We start from the raw sequence: 19,392 nt of genomic DNA, 5'->3' as shown, positions 1-19,392 counted from the left end.
ATGATACGACATCTGCTAAGACATGAGGGAATGACTTCCATCGTACTAAAGGGAGCTGTAGAGGGCAAAAACTGTAGAGGAAGACAGAGATTGGAATACGTCAAGCAAATAATTGAGGGCGTAGGTGGCAAGTGCTACTCTGAGATGAAGAGGTTAGCACAGGAAAGGAATTCGTGGCGGGCCGCATCAAACAAGTCAGTAGACTCATGACAAAACAGAAAAAAAAAAAAAAAAAAAAAAAAAAAAAAAAAAAAAAAAAAAAAAAAAAGTAGGGAAAGAAAAGAAGAAGCGAAGGAAGCCTTGTACAACGGTGAAATATAGTTTGAACACATGGATATTTACAGGAAAATTAACTGGATATACACTATGTGATCGAAAGTATCCGGATGCCTGGCTGAAAATGACTTTCAAGTTCGTACCGCCCTCCATCCGTAATGCTGGAATTCAGTACGGTGTTGGCCCACCCTTAGCCTTGATGACAGCTTCCACTCTCGCAGGCAAACGTTCAACCAGGTGCTGGAAGGTTTCTTGGGGAATGGCAGCCCATTCTTCACGGAGTGCTGCACCGAGGAGAGGTATCGATGTCGGTCGGTGAGGCCTGGCACGAAGTCGGCATTCCAAAACATCCCAAAGGTGTTCCATGCGATTCAGGCCAGGACTCTGTGCAGACCAGTCCATTACAGGTATGTTACTGTCGTCTAACCACTGCGCCAATGGCCGTGCATTATGAACAGGTGACCATGTTCAAAGATGCAATCGCCATCCCCGAATTGCTCTTCAACAGTGGAAAGCAAGAATGTGCTTAAAACATCAATGGAGACCTGTGCTGTGATAGTACCAAGCAAAACAACAAGGGGTGCAAGCCGCCTCTATGAATAGCACGACCACACCATAGCACCACCACCTCCGAATTTTACTGTTGGCACTACACACGCCGGCAGATGACGTTCACCGGGCATTCGCTATACCCACAATCTGCCGTGGGATAGCCACATTGTGTGCCGTGATTCGTCACTCCACACAACGTTTTTCCACTGTTCAGTCGTCCAATGTTTACACTGCTTACATCAAGCGAGGCGTCGTTTGGCGTTTACCGGCGTGATGTGTGGCTTATGAGCAACTGCTCGACCATGAAATCCAAGTTTTCTCACCTCCCGCCTAACTGTCATAGTACTTGCAGTGGATCCTGATGCAGTTTGGAACTCCTGTGTGATGGTATGATTATTACACATTACGACCCTCTTCAACTGTCGGTCGTCTCTGTCAGCCAGCAGACGAAGTCGGCCTGTACGCTTTTGTGCTGTATGTGTCACTTCACGTTTCCACTTCACTGTCACATCGGAAACAGTGCACCTAGGGATGTTAAGGAACGTGGAAATCTCGCGTACAGACGTATGACGCAAGTGACGCCCAATCACCTGGCCACGTTCGAAGTCCGTGAGTTCCGCGGAGCGCCCCATTCTGCTCTCTCTAATGACTACTGAGGTCGCTGATATGGAGTACCTGGCAGTAGGTGGCAGCACAATGCACCTAATATGTAAGACGTGTGTTTTTGGGGGTGTCCGGACATTTCTGATCACATAGTGTAGGTTCCTCCTTTTAGGTAAAACACTGTTTTCTCTCGTTACCCAAACAGGTTTCGGAACCTCTCTGCCGTCATCAGTGGGTTTTGTTCATTGAAAAGCTGTAAAAAGTTAACATATTTTGGGTTGTAGCTGATCTACCAAAATGAGGCCTAAATACCAGCTAAAGATCAGCTACCCCGTGAAAAATGTTGGGAAATAGTTGCAAGGCGTATTTATTGCAATGGAAGGAAGGCTGAGGCCGTGTGTGGGGTGAAAACAGCGATACCAGAAAAGTGGGTGACAATATCACTGCAAGAACTACCGATCCCAACGAAATTAACGGCGAAGAGAATTTCTGAGGTAATTAGGAATAATGGAGATTGGACAAAGTACTAACAGTGCAATAACATAACAAGACAGTGAGCGCCTTTATACCAATTTCCATCCACGGAATGCAAACGATTTGCTTTGCTACTCGTGTTATGAAAGAAACTTTGCGATTCTATCGTGACTGTTTATGTCTTATCCAGTACTGTCATAATAGACTCAATATATGCTGCTTCACACATTGTGCTAATACTTTCGCAGGAACTCTGCCTTTACACCAATTTTACTACACACATCAAAAAAAGTTTTGAAGCAACTCGGTTCCGAAAGTTCTGGAACCTGTGCGGAAAATTGGAATAGCGATCAATATAAACACCAATTCTGCCCTCATGAAAACCACACATTGTATATTGCTCCACCATAAAGAGAGACCTTCAGAGGTGGTGGTCCAGATTGCTGTAGTGTACACACCGGTAACTCTAATACCCAGTAGCACGTCCTTCTGTATTGATTCATGCCTGTATTCGTCGTGACGTACTATCCACAAGGTCTTCAAGGCACTGTTGATCCAGACTGTCCCAATCCTCAACGGCGATTAGGCGTAGATCACTCAGAGTGGCTGGTGGGTCACGTCGTCCATAAACACGCTTTTCAATCTATCCCAGGTATGTTCGATCGGGTTCATGTCTGAAGAACATGCTGGCCACTTTAGTAGAGCGATGTAGTTATCCTGAAGGAAGTCATTCACAAGATGTGCACGAAGGGGGCGCGAATTTTCGTCCACGAAGACGAATGCCTCGCCAGTATGCTGTCGATGTGGTTGCGCTATCGGTCGGACAATATCATTCACTTATCATACAGCCGTTATGGCACCTTGCATGACCACCAGCGGCGTACGTCGGCCCACATATAACCCCAAAACATCAGGGAACCTCCACCTTGCTGCACTCCGTCGACAGTTTGTCTAAGGCGTTGAGACTTACCGGGTTGCCTCCAAACACGTCACCGACTTTTGTCTCGTCGAAGCCATAAGCGACACTCATCGGTGAAGAGAACGTGATGCCAATCCTGAGCGGTCCATTCGGCATGTTGTTGGGACCCTCTGTACCGCTATGCGTGATGTCGTGGTTGCAATTATGGACCTCGCCATGGACGTCGGGAGTGAAGTTGCGCATCATACAGCCTATTGCTCACAGTTTGAGTCGTAAAACGAAGTCGTGTGTCTGCACGAAAAGCATTATTCAACATGGTGGCGTTGCTATCAGGGTTGCTCCGAGCCATAATCCGTAGGCAGCGGTCATCCACTCTAGTAGTAGTCCTTGGGCGGCCTGAGCGAGGCATGTCATCGACAGTTCCTGTCTCTCTGTATGTCCTCCATGTTCGAGCAACATTGCTTTGGTTCACTCGGAGACGCCTGGACATTTACCTTGTTGAAAGCCCTTCCTGGCACAAAGTAACAATGTGGACGCGATCGAACCGCGGTATTGACCGTCTAGGCATGGATGAACTACAGACAACACGAGCCGTGTACCTCCTTCCTGGTGGAATGACCGGAACTGATCGGCTGTCGGAACCCCTCCGTCTAAGAGGCGCTGCTCACGCATAATTTTTTACGTCTTTGGGCGGGTTTAGTGACATCTCTGAACAGTCAAAGGTGCTGTATCTGTGATACAATATCCACAGTCAACGCCGATCTTCAGGAGTTCTGGGAACCGGTGTGATGCAAAACTTTTTTTGATGTGTGTACTACAGGCGAGGAAGCGAGGTGTTTGTTAGTTCCAAAGAAAGAAATGATCGTCCTAATTGGCGCCGACGTCTGTGTGGGCCATTTCCTGCGTGATAGTCATCTTGTCTTATTAGAGAGACAGACTTAATAGTCAGAGGTACCCACGGAACAGTGAGAGACGCTTGGTGAGAATTTCTCGACGTGTCTACTTCACCTGTACGCCATACTTTCTTCCGTAACGTCGAATCATTCTCCACTCCCTGCACTCTTTATCTCGTCTCTCTCTTGCTATTTAAATATACGCTCTAAAACAAAACAAAAAAATAACCGACGCACGAGTAAGGAATTATCCGTATGGGACGGAAATCGGTAGATGTGATGTAATGTACAGGGCTATTACAAATGATTGAAGCGATTTCATAAACTCACTGTAGCTCCATTCATTGACATATGGTCACGACACACTACAGATACGTAGAAAAACTCATTAAGTTTTGTTCGGCTGAAACCGCACTTCAGGTTTCTGCCGCCAGAGCGCTCGAGAGCGCAATGAGACAAAATGGCAACAGGAGCCCAGAAAGCGTATGTCGTGCTTGAAATGCACTCGCATCAGTCAGTCATAACAGTGCAACGACACTTCAGGACGAAGTTCAACAAAGATCCACCAACTGCTGACTCCATTCGGCGATGGTATGCGCAATTTAAAGCTTCTGGATGCCTCTGTAAGGGGAAATCAACGGGTCGGCCTGCAGTGAGCGAAGAAACGGTTGAACGCGCGCGGGCAAGTTTCACGCGTAGCCGCGGAAGTCGACGAATAAAGCAAGCAGGGAGCTAAACGTACCACAGCCGACGGTTTGGAAAATCTTACGGAAAAGGCTAAAGCAGAAGCCTTACCGTTTACAATTGCTACAAGCCCTGACACCCGATGACAAAGTCAAACGCTTTGAATTTCCGGCGCGGTTGCAACAGCTCATGGAAGAGGATGCGTTCAGTGCGAAACTTGTTTTCAGTGATGAAGCAACATTTTTTCTTAATGGTGAAGTGAACAGACACAATGTCCGAATCTGGGCGGTAGAGAATTCTCACGCATTCGTGCAGCAAATACGCAATTCACCAAAAGTTAACGTGTTTTGTGCAATCTCACGGTTTAAAGTTTACGGCCCCTTTTTCTTCTGCGAAAAAAACGTTACAGGACACGTGTATCTGGACATGCTGGAAAATTGGCTTATGCCACAACTGGAGACCGACAGCGCCGATTTCATCTTTCAACAGGATGGTGCTCCACCGCACTTCCATCGTGATGTTCGGCATTTCTTAAACAGGAGATTGGAAAACCGATGCATCGGTCGTGGTGGAGATCACGATCAGCAATTCATGTCATGGCCTCCACGCTCTCCCGACTTAACCCCATGCGATTTCTTTCTGTGGGGTTATGTGAAAGATTCAGTGTTTAAACCTCCTCTACCAAGAAACGTGCCAGAACTGTGAGCTCGCATCAACGATGCTTTCGAACTCATTGATGGGGACATGCTGCGCCGAGTGTGGGAGGAACTTGATTATCGGCTTGATGTCTGCCGAATCACTAAAGGGGCACATATCGAACATTTGTGAATGCCTAAAAAAACTTTTTGAGTTTTTGTATGTGTGTGCAAAGCATTGTGAAAATATCTCAAATAATAAAGAGCTGTGAAATCGCTTCAATCATTTGTAATAACCCTGTACAAACAAATGATTACAGTTTCAGAGTAATTCGATGATTTATTCAACAGATTCACAGATTGAGCAAGTAAATAACGCGTTGATCCACCTCTGGCCCTCATCATCATCGTTGTATCCAGTTTTGATTTAGGTTTCCTTGCCTGTTCAAATTTCAAGCAGAATGCAGCTGACCTTTCCATCCCTCCTTATGTATTCGTTCTTCTGGGATCCTTTCGGAGTGATCGTGTCATTTCTCTCTGTAGGCCACTCCTCTATTATCTGACGTATGCTTTTGACTCCTCTTTAACTATTTTTTATCTGATATGTGAGACTGTAATCAGCTACCAGCCTTAAGAGTCTCATCTCCGCTGTCGCAACCCCCCTCCTTTGACCTGCGGTTAGGGTCCATGACAGGTGCATTAGAACTGGTACTGCCTCTACATTATAAAACTGTAGTACTGTATCTTTTCTAACTTTTTTGAGGAGAGTGCGATTTATAGCGCCTGCCAGCTGTTGCAATTTCTGCAGTTTGAATTCTTGACCACTGGTTGTGATATTTAAAACCTCACATAACAGATATTTAAAAGCATTATTAGTTCTAGTGGCTTATCATCAATAATTATTTTTGCTCTTGAATTTTTCGTACAATGGAATACCGCAATCTTAGTTTTGCCGTTAGATATTATCATACTACAATCAAAAATGGTTCAAATGGCTCTGAGCACTATGGGACTTAACTGTTGAGGTCATCAGTCCCCTAGACTTAGAACTACTTAAACCTAACAAACCTAAGGACATCACACACATCCATGTCCGAGGCAGGATTCGAACCTGCGACCGTAGCGGTCTCGCGGTTCTACACTGTAGCGCCTAGAACTGCTCGGCCACTCAGGCCGGCATACTACAACCATTTGCTACCTTGTGCAAGGACTAAACTTCTTTTGGTAATTTATCTTCTCGGTCTGCTAGGATTATTAGATCACATGAAAACAGCAGTGTATTTATAACTGTATTATTAAGCTTATAATGTTGCATTACTTACCCTGGAATGTCTTTAAAACGTTATCTATGTACAAATTAAATAACTACTTGAGATATATTTCTCGCAAATGAACTTTCTTTTTGTACTTCCATTATGTTGTATGTATACATACTTTGATTTAGACTTATTAGGTGCAGGGGTATACCATCTTTTCTCAAATTTTCCATAACTTGCGAGGTGACGGGGCTAGCGGTGTATTTAACACTAAATTCTTCTAGAATCTACATATGTAAATGATGCTCTAAGCCCCCCCTATTCTAACTCCGACTTTTGCAATTGCACATGGATTAAAAAGATACGCGAACTGACTGTAATCGACCCTGCAAGTGGAGTAGAAGAGAGTTTGGCACCTGCAATAATTTGATTTGATAAACAATTTAAATAAAGGAAGGTTTCATTAACATAGTGAGTAATGATAGGGTTGTTCTACCGATTAACAGAATGAACGTTCTGTTCAAAATAACAATATGATTTATTAAAACTAAACACAAAATAATAAACAAAAACACATGAAACATTTACAATACATTAAATTGGCTCAAATTGGATACTCAAATAAACGCTGTGAAGGTGAAGTTGTCACTAAACTAGATTGTGACGTTTATGACGAAGTGGTGTGTGGCGCCAATTCCTTGCAACTCAAATCTTAAGAGAGACACACAGATAACCCAACATTAATTGCTGCTAGATTAGTGAGAACTCAGACAATGAACACCCAAGATAGAACAAAGTTAGAAAAGACGAACAGGCGCGCTCTGCTGAGCTCTGATTATCGCCTAGCAAAAATGCCTGCTTTGCCGGTGCTGCGGACGTATATTACCAAGCTGTCTTCTTAGCTGCAAGGACACGATCTGGCGTACCGGAGGCGATGGCTGGTTGCTTCGACATCCCATCGTGGTGATGATAATGTCGAGAGTATAGCCCGAAACAAATTGTCCTGTTCTGGTTGTTCCAGACTAAAGACTTCCTATCAATACAAATGCACCTCTGAGGGAGACGAAGAAGGCTCGCCACACAATCACTGACGGTACAGTGATTGATTTTCACAAGCAAAGTCACAAGGTAACTCCGATACAGTCAGCTTTAGCCAAAACTGCCTAAGACAGACAACTTAGGCCGCTTGTATGCAGAACGCTCAATTGCTAACTGTACTCGGAAAGTTACGTTGAAGTCGAAACTTCAGCAACTTCGTTAAACAGTTACAATCAAATAAACGTATATTAGACAGCCAACAGAAGGCAGGCTGTCCAGAGCAGCGAGAGCTCAGTGTTGTAACATACTCCGACTGAAAGGTGAGAGCCGACTACTCCAGAAGAGCACCCGTACAAAACCGAACACAGAACATTCCCGCCCCCACGACAGTGGCCAAGGTTAAGCGTTCCAATCAGCAACTCGAAAACCAGTGGAAAATTCCACTCTATTGCCGGAGCACTACCATTCCACCAACGGAGATTCTTGGCGCCAATTTTTGCGCCGATTTTCCTACGTCATGGAGCTATGCCCTGACCAAGCCAATCACCGTTACGATTTTGCAGAAAGCGCGGGAATTTGCCCGCCAAAACTGCCTGGGTACACAAGTCATTTCCACGCCTCGCTGGTAGCCCGCCAGAAAGTGTTTTCGCTAAGTTTCTGCGAAGTAACGGAACCTCTAGCCCAGCCGCTACTTCAGGCCCCTGCGAGCGTGTCTGCCGCTATTGTACAATGTCGGCGTCTGGAAATAATTCAGACGACTTCCTCACACCCGTCGGCTACCCCTTTCAAGATCAGCAGTGCCCACCTGTCACCGGACCACCCGGGTGACGAGAGACGCTGCGTGGGAAGTCCGGGTGTGAAGGAATAGCAACTTTTCACCGCATGCAATTAGAGAGGAAAATCGTAAGATAGAAATATAAAAGGGGGCTCATGCCACCTCTCAAACTTACCTCTGTTAACTTAACCAAAAGCATTATCATAGTCAATTAAGGCTATATAAGTCGGGCATGCTTGTCTTCTCTGTGTTTTTCAGTGATTTGACAGACTAGAAAAACACTAAGCAAGATCTTTCCATCCGTAAACTATTCTCTTCTTCGGTAACAAACGTTTCTGAAAGGACATTTAATCTATTTGTTGTTAGTTTCGCATGTATCTCGTATTCAGAGTTTAAAACACTAATACCTCGATAATTGTCACATTTTCTGCCATCCTCTTTTTTAAATAATTGGATAACAAGTACTGTTTGCCAATCCTCTGTTATAGTGTTCCAAGACGTATTTATAGAATTCCATAGGCTTATGATAAATGATTCGAAACGTATTTAACTGAAAATACCGTGTGGCTAGATCCTCCCGCCGGATAGACCGTACAACTGGTGCAAGTCTTTCGAGTTGACGCCACTTCGGCGACTTGCGTGTCGATGGGGATGCAATGGTGATGATTAGGACAACACAACACCCAGCCCCTGAGCGGAGAAAATCTCCTACCCTGCCGGGAATCGAACCCGGGCCGTTAGGTATGATATTCCGTTGAGCTGACCACTCAGCTACCAGGGGCGGACACATATTTAACTAATTCCACATTAATAGTATCTTCCCCTGGGGATTTTCAGGTTTTAGATGTTTTTAACACAGCCTTTAGTTCTCCCATTGATATAAGGTCAACATGTTCGTGGCTAACTGCAGTTTTCACATTTTCGTCCTCAGCCGTCCATAGATTTTGTAAATAATCCAACCGCTCATTTTCTGGAATGAAGTTAATTTGCACCATATCTCTTTGACCTTTATTCAGTTGTTTCTCATGTAACTCATGCTCCATTTCACTCAGAAATATTTCCAGCTTTGTTATTGTATTTTGTTTCTCTTTCGACTGCTGCTGTGGTCGCTTATACTCGATATAGTCTTGTTTCTTTGACAGTGCATTGGCTATTTCAGGTAGGCCTGTTTCTTACATCTCATGATATCTTCTAGCTACTGGTTCCAGTTTGGGAGACACTTTTTGTTTTCATATTCTTTTCCCCAAAGCTTCATCAGCAGCTATGTGTTTTTCTTTCTCTCTTTTTTTTCACTATTTCTTTCCGCTGTTCATTAATGGTGTGCTTCTTTTGCACATGTTTTTGTACTTCATCTAAACGTTTTCTATATAACAATCTAATGTAGGAGTCCTGTACCAAGTGAATACTATTGACTTTTTCTCGTGTTTGTGTTCTGATTGTTCTTTAATTGCTGTACAGCAATAGTCTTAGTTTTGATATTACCAGAAAATCGTCAGTACTAACGTCGTATCCTATGTAAACTCTGATGTCTTCTGTTAATGGAATGGCTTTCATATCTGAAATAACACAGTCTACTATAGATGTGTTACCCCTAGCACTCTATGTAAATTTACGAATGTCTTTGTTGGGGGAAAAATTATTTGTTGTCCCTAAGGGGTTGAAGGCAGCAAAATCTCTTAACTGGTGTCCATTATAGTTTTTACGTATGTTCTGCACGTGGCCCCATATTCCTTTAGGAGTAGATTAACTATCCTCGCACAGAAATCTTCTGCAATTATTAAATATTCTGCTTTAGGTATTCCATTAATCGTCGTATGCATGCATTCGTCGGTTGCATGTGTCTCTTCTCTCTTTCCCTCTTACGGCGCATATACCCTAATAATATTCACCAGCTTCTCCACTATCTCTAACCTTAAATGTATAAATCTTTTACTCATGAAAGTATTGCAATAATTTTCTGTGGCTACTTTTGATCATTATGCAACTCCAGTTCTTTCCCATTCAGTGAGACATGCTCCGCTACCTATCGTAATATAACCATTAATTTATTTAAACCCTTGTAGTTTATTATTTGTTTCTGACATTACAGTTATATCAATTTTTGCAGTGTTTAATTCCCTTCTTAGTTCTTCTATTTTATTGCTCATTCCTCTAACATTGCATGTGGCTGTTTTCAACATTTACCCTTGTCGCTTTGGTCATCATCAAAAGATGTCCGTTTTATAGTTCATTTTTGTGAGTAATGTTATGATCCCCACGTTACAAGATACCAAACTGTTGGCAAGGTAGCTAGGTGGATGGGCCGCCACATTCAGGTGCCTCAGCACACCTCTTTTGCTTCAGCGGTTGTCTCTCTTCAGATGGTTGCCTTAACTCCGACTATTGTTCCATCTCTCCCGTTCTGTAAGGTATCCTTTCCCGTTTTGGATATTTGGCTTGGAAATGACTGTCAGAGTTGTTGAATGTCCTCCGGAGGGGATATCGACTCAAATTTTGTGCAACTGGCACGTTAGATGGTCAAAATCCCGAACTCGATGGATGACCCTGCCCATAATGCTCCAAACGTTCTCAACTGATGAGAGATCCGATGACTTTGCTGGACAAGGTAGGGCTTGGTAACCAGGAAGCCTAGTAATAGAAATTTTCGCCTTGTGCGGTCGAGTATTATCTTGCTGAAATATAATCCCAGGATGGCTTGCCATGAAGGGCCACATAAAGAGACTAGAATATCGTTGCATACCGATGTGCTGTAAGCCAAGTTGGCTCAAAAAAGGTTCAAATGGCTCTGAGCACTATGGGACTTAACATCTGTGGTCATCAGTCCCCTAGAACTTAGAACTAGTTAAACCAAACTAACCTAAGGACATCACACACATCCATGCCCGAGGCAGGATTCGAACCTGCGACCGTAGCAGCCGCGCGGTTCCGGACTGCGCGCCTAGAACCGCTAGACCACCGCGGCCGGCTAAGCCAAGTTGAATCCCACCGCTGTCTGGGGCGTCTGCAGACCCGTCTTCGGTTGTGTGTGTGTGAAATCTTATGGGACTTAACTGCTAAGTTCATCAGTCCCTAACCTAAATTATCCTAAGGACAAACACACACACCCATGCCCGAGGGAGGACTCGAACCTCCACCGGGACCAACCGCACAGTCCATGACTGCAGCGCCTTAGACCGCTCGGCTAATCCCGCGAGGCTCTTCGGTTCTCATCGGCCCTCAGGTCGAAGCGGGACTCACCACTGAAGACAATTTTACTCCAGTCAGCGGGATTCCAGGCATTAGAAGAGCGATGAGAATTGCAGTGTTCACTGCGTGATTGGGTAAGCGGTACCAAATGACTATTCCAAGTTGGAGAGACACCACGTCTGGAAAACTATCATGCACACTGCTCCAACGATAGCAAGAGTAGAGAATGGGAGGACTATCGCACAATCACCTTAACGTGTTATGTAATTCGTTGACAACAATACTACACAGGAAAAGGGAAAATAACATCGAAGATAGGTTAAATGATGATTAGTATAATTTTATGTAAGGTAAAGGAGCGAGAGAGGCAGTTAACGATTTGCGCTTGATAATGGAAGCAAGGTGTAAGAAAAGTGAAGACACATTCGTCGGACTTGTCGAACTAGAAAAAGCGTTCGAGAACGTAAAATGCTGTAAGATGCTCGAAATTCTCAGGACGAGAAATATAGAGCATATACAAGGATCAAGAAGGGGAAATAAGAATGGAAGAGTACGTACTGTTTAGTTTATGCACTGAATAAGCACTGACGGAAATAGAAGTAAGATGAAAGATCGGGATTAAAATTCAATGTGGAGGGATATCCATACATATTATAAAAACTGGTGTAGGTATTTGTGTATATACACTCCTGGAAATGGAAAAAAGAACACATTGACACCGGTGTGTCAGACCCACCATACTTGCTCCGGACACTGCGAGAGGGCTGTACAAGCAATGATCACACGCACGGCACAGCGGACACACCAGGAACCGCGGTGTTGGCCGTCGAATGGCGCTAGCTGCGCAGCATTTGTGCACCGCCGCCGTCAGTGTCAGCCAGTTTGCCGTGGCATACGGAGCTCCATCGCAGTCTTTAACACTGGTAGCATGCCGCGACAGCGTGGACGTGAACCGTATGTGCAGTTGACGGACTTTGAGCGAGGGCGTATAGTGGGCATGCGGCAGGCCGGGTGGACGTACCGCCGAATTGCTCAACACGTGGGGCGTGAGGTCTCCACAGTACATCGATGTTGTCGCCAGTGGTCGGCGGAAGGTGCACGTGCCCGTCGACCTGGGACCGGACCGCAGCGACGCACGGATGCACGCCAAGACCGTAGGATCCTACGCAGTGCCGTAGGGGACCGCACCGCCACTTCCCAGCAAATTAGGGACACTGTTGCTCCTGGGGTATCGGCGAGGACCATTCGCAACCGTCTCCATGAAGCTGGGCTACGGTCCCGCACACCGTTAGGCCGTCTTCCGCTCACGCCCCAACATCGTGCAGCCCGCCTCCAGTGGTGTCGCGACAGGCGTGAATGGAGGGACGAATGGAGACGTGTCGTCTTCAGCGATGAGAGTCGCTTCTGCCTTGGTGCCAATGATGGTCGTATGCGTGTTTGGCGAAGTGCAGGTGAGCGCCACAATCAGGACTGCACACGACCGAGGCACACAGGGCCAACACCCGGCATCATGGTGTGGGGAGCGATCTCCTACACTGGCCGTACACCACTGGTGATCGTCGAGGGGACGCTGAATAGTGCACGGTACATCCAAACCGTCATCGAACCCATCGTTCTACCATTCCTAGACCGGCAAGGGAACTTGCTGTTCCAACAGGACAATGCACGTCCGCATGTATCCCGTGCCACCCAACGTGCTCTAGAAGGTGTAAGTCAACTACCCTGGCCAGCAAGACCTCCGGATCTGTCCCCCATTGAGCATGTTTGGGACTGGATGAAGCGTCGTCTCACGCGGTCTGCACGTCCAGCACGAACGCTGGTCCAACTGAGGCGCCAGGTGGAAATGGCATGGGAAGCCGTTCCACAGGACTACATCCAGCATCTCTACGATCGTCTCCATGGGAGAATAGCAGCCTGCATTGCTGCGAAAGGTGGATATACACTGTACTAGTGCCGACATTGTGCATGCTCTGTTGCCTGTGTCTATGTGCCTGTGGTTCTGTCAGTGTGATCATGTGATGTATCTGACCCCAGGAATGTGTCAATAAAGTTTCCCCTTCCTGGGACAATGAATTCACGGTGTTCTTATTTCAATTTCCAGGAGTGTATGTGTGTATGTTCCAGAACTTCTCGTAAACCACTAGACGAATTTCTACCAGTTCTAGTACACATATCTCTTTCTGCCAGACAACAATCGCTCTGGTAGTAAGAACAACCTATCATAGTTCAGGAGGTGTGACGTCATAAGCACTGAGATGCGTGAAAAACTGCCGCATAAAGCATGACGTTTAAATTTATTAGTTCTTTGCTGCTGACTCTATCCGCAAAATATTTCGCAGTGTCCGCACATGCCGCTGAATGTACCGACACAAATATATCATTGTACGACACATAGTTCTAGAGCTATGACGTCATAAACGCATATTTCGATAGTGATGACGCCATAAACACTGAAATGTGTGAAACAAAGGCCGCATCATGAATGAAATTTTGACACACTTACTTTTTACTACTAAGCCAGTTCTACAGTCGAGTCACAGGAATCCACGAGAGCGGGCAGCGCTTTTGAAAGCTCTCAGCTCCGAACCGCAAACGGCTGTAGGCGAAAACAATAGCTGTCCACAGAGCTATGAAGAGGCGTTGCCTTAGGGACTTTAACAAAATCGCTACACTTGAAACAGCTGCGCCCAGCATACAGGAACTGTTCGGTATCTTTGTACCACCGTTTCATGATTTCACAGGTATTTTGACAAATACATGGATAACAATACATATGACCTATTAAAACATGAAGAGACTTTTGAAACCCTAAACAGTTTGGCAAACGAGGTATCACGGAAAGTACTGACAGCACACTTGAGGGACTTTTCATGACTAGAGACAAACACTGAACGCGTCCTATTACCCTGATCCTGTACCGCCTGTGCGTGGACAGGTCGACTTTTAGTTGCAATCCGCCACGCGCAGGATTAGGGGGACCAGGGTACACTAATCTAGACCAAAAGCACCGGAATTGACGTAGGTTAGTACAGTAGTTGTAGCTTTAGATATAGATATTAAGTTAGGAACCTGCAGCGACAAACAATTTTGGCCTCCCCAGTGTCAGGGGCACGCCCACCGGGATTAGCTCGATGAGGAAGGCTCTAAAAAGTACGTTTATATCTACACTGACACACCTGAAGCGCTGCAGGCAGTTAGGAATTAACAAGTAGGTAGGAAAACTAACAATTAGCTAATAGCGTATAGATTAATAACTGTAGTCTGCCTATTAACTTGTACTGTTACGCTGTCTGTAGCACATAATAATTAACATTGTATCATTGTGTAACCTCCCCACAGAATTATTTAAATGAAAATGAACCAAATGTAAACTCCCCACAAAATTATTAATTAAATGAATTTTTTAAATATTGTAACCTCTGAACAAAATTGGCTCCCATTTGTAATCTGTGTGCAGAAATGCATTCACATTTAATGTTCCCACAAAATTCTTTTCTCATTTAATGTTAAGTTCGAAACAGAAAAAATTTCCTAAACACCAAAATAATAAAAAAAAAATCAGTAACCTGGTAAATTTTATGACGACAGCAGCGCTACGCCTCGGCCCTGTATTCTGAATAAAAAGGAAGCAAAATTCTTACCTCAATAAAAACTGCGAATATATCTGCTCTTACATAAAAATTTTCGGCACAGCTCCGTGCAATGCTGGCCCATGCTTTGTGATTCGTGAAAGGAATTAATTATTCATTGGATAAAATCTTTAAATTGAAATGAATGCTTTTTTTAAAAAAATTACTTTATATTATAAAAATTATTATTGGGGCATTTTTTGAAACAAATTAAATGACAATTATCATACATTATTAGATATGCGCAAAGCTGCTTCTTTACCTTCTACAACAATACTCATCCTCCAGAGTCCTGACCAGAGTCGCGAGCAGAGCAGACAGCCGACACGCGCCGACTACCGCCGACTCACGCAGACAACTCAAGACTACTGCCGACACGCGCAGACTAGCGCAGACTCGCGACAAGCAACAACTAACGACATACTGCTCTCTGGTCAGAGACTCTCCTGTCTTGCCTATTGCAGGCAGCGCATATAGTGCATGCCTCACCTCTTACAATTGTAATAACAATAATAATAGCTGCTGAAATATATAACACTGTAGTAATATTACGACCCACTAATCACTAAGGTGGTGGGTTGATTTTGTATAAGTATTATAGATGTTATTAACAAAGATTTTTTTAAAAAAATAAAAAATAAATACATGGATATGAATTTTTTTTCGATGTTACGCTACGAAGAACAGTCCAGTTTTCGTTTTTGTCTGTTACAGAAAATTGGCAAAATTAATGCCTGGGCAATGCCGGGTTTGTCAGCTAGTCGGTTATAAGATTGGCTGATGAAATCGCTATACTCAATGAAAGCAAAAGAGTATTACCAAACTTGTCCAACAGAATGGCCTGAGAATAAACCGGTAAAAGAGGAAATCAATGAGGAGTTTCTGAAATGAAATTAGCGATGAACATCGTGTAAAACCTGGGGACTATGAAGTAGGCGAAGTGAAGGAATTCCACTACACTTAAAACAAAACCTATATAAGTAAGATTGTCTATATCTTTGTTTGTTTGTTTGTATTTCATAGAGTCTAAAGTTTATTTCATTCCTGATGAAATTTTGCACACTTTTCCTTCAAGACAAGAGGAAGATCACAGTTAACATAAAATTTCGTAATCTGACTTGAAACATATATGCAAGTTATATGAATGTGTTATATGAATGCTTGGTGTCTGTTCTTTCGGACACGTGCGAAAGAACAGACACCACGTGTTCGTATAATTGGTTCGCTTTGATGGGCATCGAATCCTTCTGCAGTGCGGATGCACGATTACATATGACCTGCGAGAATCTCAAAGTAGCGATCATGCTGGAATTGGACATGGACTGCAGATGATGGCGATAGGTTAGAGTGTGGGTCGGCTCAGAGGCGTTCCGAGATCGTCCGTGCATTTACCCTTTTACCCTGAAGGCTGCGCCCGGGTGGCGTAGTGGTTAACGCAGCTGCCCAGTAAACAGAAGATCCTGGGTTCGAATCCCAGTCTGGCATACATTTTAACTTGTCGCCGCTAAGTCCGCATCGAGTCCCGATGGAGCTGTCATCAGTAGCCGCTTCCCTTCCCTGTCCTATATCCCCCGCCCCTCCATCTTTAATTCACATATAATATATGTGTGTACTACATAAAGGAAAATCGTTGTTACCAAAAACCTCTGAAAGTTGTTGGCGGATTTGCTTGGACATGAGCTATAGAGTTTTTTAAATGTATTGTGTTAGCAAACATTTCGAAAAGTACTTGAACGACTTCATTCAAAGCTCTTGGCCGTTTTGCTTCAAATTTGTACGTTAAGATGAAACAACGAAGAAAATTAATGAAATATCGTGGTAAACAACAAAAAGACGACATTCGATCTTTCTACACAGAAATAAATGTCAACCCTTCGAATGAAATTGAGAGGAAGATGATACCGCTTTTCAATGAATAAGGCTTGCCATGTTACGTCTTGGAACACGAGCACTTGTACGATCGGGACTATATAGCTTTCCTAAGGTACACAGGGCTGACATTTTTTGAAGGCCAATAGTTAACAATAATGGTTGCAACTACATACGGCATTTTGAGCCTAAAAATACGACAAGTGGCTATGAGTATCACCGAAGCACCGGGGCGATCACTTTATGTGACAGGTATTAAATATCCTGGGCAACGATAGTAGCTGTAGCTAGTAACAGATAATGCGCAAAGAAAGGAGGATATAAAAATGAGACTAGTATTGTGGTGTCACCGCCAGACACCACACTTGCTAGGTGGTAGCCTTTAAATCGGCCGCGGTCCGTTAGTATACGTCGGACCCGCGTGTCGCCACTATCAGTGATTGCAGACCGAGCGCCCCCAAACGGCAGGTCTAGAGAGACTGCCTAGCACTCGCCCCAGTTGTACAGCCGACTTTGCTAGCGATGGTTCACTGACAAATTACGCTCTCATTTGCCGAGACGATAGCATAGCCTTCAGTTACGTCATTTGCTACGACCTAGCAAGGCGCCATTACCAGTTACTACTGATGCTGTAAAACATGTACCGTCACGAGCGATGTTCACCAATTGTGGATTAAAGTTAAGTATTCCAGCAGCTACGTACGTTATTGGCTATATTAATTACCTTGTCCTGTTCCAGACCTCACGCCAGCCGGCGTGAGCTTAAACACGTGCCTTTCGGCTTCCTCATAGTGGCTTGACTGTCTTGCCAAGCCACAACAAGTATAGTTCCTGACCAAAAGAAGTATGCTGTATCAAACGTAGACCTTAATTTGAGAAATAAATATATGGGAATGTATGAGTGGAGTACAGTATTGTATGCTAGTGAATTATGGACTTTGGGAAAACAGGAATAGAATGGAATCGAAATATTTGAAATGTGGTGCTACACAAGAATGTAGGAAATTATGTTGACTGATAAGGTAAGGAACGACGAGGTTGTCCTCAGAAGCGGAGGGGGAAAAGAGTATATTGAAAACACTGATAAGGAGAACGAATAGGATAATAGGACATGTTAAGACTTAAGTGAATAACTTACATGGTACTAGAGGAAACTCTAGAGGGTAAAAACTGTACAGGAAGACGGAGATTAGAATAGTTCCAGCAAACACATGAGGACATAGGTTGCAATTGTGCAATTGCTACTGTGAGATGAAAATTTTGGCCACAGGAGAGGCATTTGTAGCGAGCCACATCAGACGACTCAGAATACTGATGACTCAAAAAAAAAAGTAAAATAAAAAAAAATAAGTACAGACTTTTGACTGACGATGTAGATTTAATGTGTATAAGCAGCAAGCTTCTATTAATAATTAATGAAGAATTGTAGGTGAGAATTAATTGTAGGTGAGAATTCAATTTCCGTTAAAGAGACCACTGTAGCCACGCCTTCGAGGATGAACATTCTGAAGACAAGAAGACGGAATAGAAGGATAGGAGATACGACATCAGTGACCAACATCCGTTAGCCCGAGGTGTAGAGGTATAAACTGCAGGGTAAGATTGAGACTGGAATACTTCCAGCCGTTAAGCGAAAAAAATATGGGCTTATCGAGTATGTGACCAGATTTGCAACTGGGTTAAAGACTCTATGCAGACAGAACTCAACACGTCGCCCTTAAGCGAAATAAAGTCGAGAGATGTAAAGGTAATTACTGGAGTACACAAAGGAAGTGTGATAGGACCGTTACTGTTCACAATGTGTATAAATGATCTACTAAGTGTCGGATTCTCTTTAAGATTGTTCGCACATGATGCGGTTGTCTGTACGAAACTAGTGGCGCCAGAAGACAGTATCGATTTGCGAAATGACCTAAAGACGGCTGATGAATGGTGGACGCTCTGGCACTGAACCCTGAACGTCAGTAAGTGTAACATATTGCGCACGCATAGGTAAAGAAAGCCCTTACTGTATAACAACACTATTGATGTCAAACTGCTGGAAACAGTAACCAACATAAAATACCTAGGAGCGAGCATCCATCCGGAGCGATGTTAAGCGGAAGGACCCCGTCAACAAACAATAAGAAAAGGAGACGTCAAGCTGAGATTTACAGGTAGTGGCTTGCTCGACCGATTCTTGGGTACTGTTCATCAATATGGGATGGGCACTGGGTAGAACTGATAGAAGGCATAGAGGAAGGAAGTAAGAATGGGTTTAACGTCCCGTTGATGTCGAGGTAATTAGAGATGGAGCACAGACTCGGATTATGTCAAAGATGGGGAAGGGAATCAGCCGTGCCCTTTTCAAAGGAACCGTCCCGGCCTGGAGCGATTTAGGGAAATCACGGAAAACCTAAATGGTTCAAATGGCTCTGAGCACTATGGGAATTAACTTCTGAGGTCATCAGTCCCCTAGAACTACTTAAACCTAACTAACCTAAGGACATCACATACATCCATGCCTGAGGCAGGATTTGAACCTGCGACTGTAGCGGTCGCGCCGTTCAAGACTGTAGCGCCTAGAACCACTCGGCCACACCGGCCGGCGGAAAACCTAAATC

The sequence above is a fragment of the Schistocerca americana genome, chromosome 10, assembly GCF_021461395.2.
Source record: "Schistocerca americana isolate TAMUIC-IGC-003095 chromosome 10, iqSchAmer2.1, whole genome shotgun sequence".
NCBI lineage: Eukaryota > Metazoa > Arthropoda > Insecta > Orthoptera > Acrididae > Schistocerca > Schistocerca americana.
Note: the sequence above shows the minus strand (reverse complement) of the source record.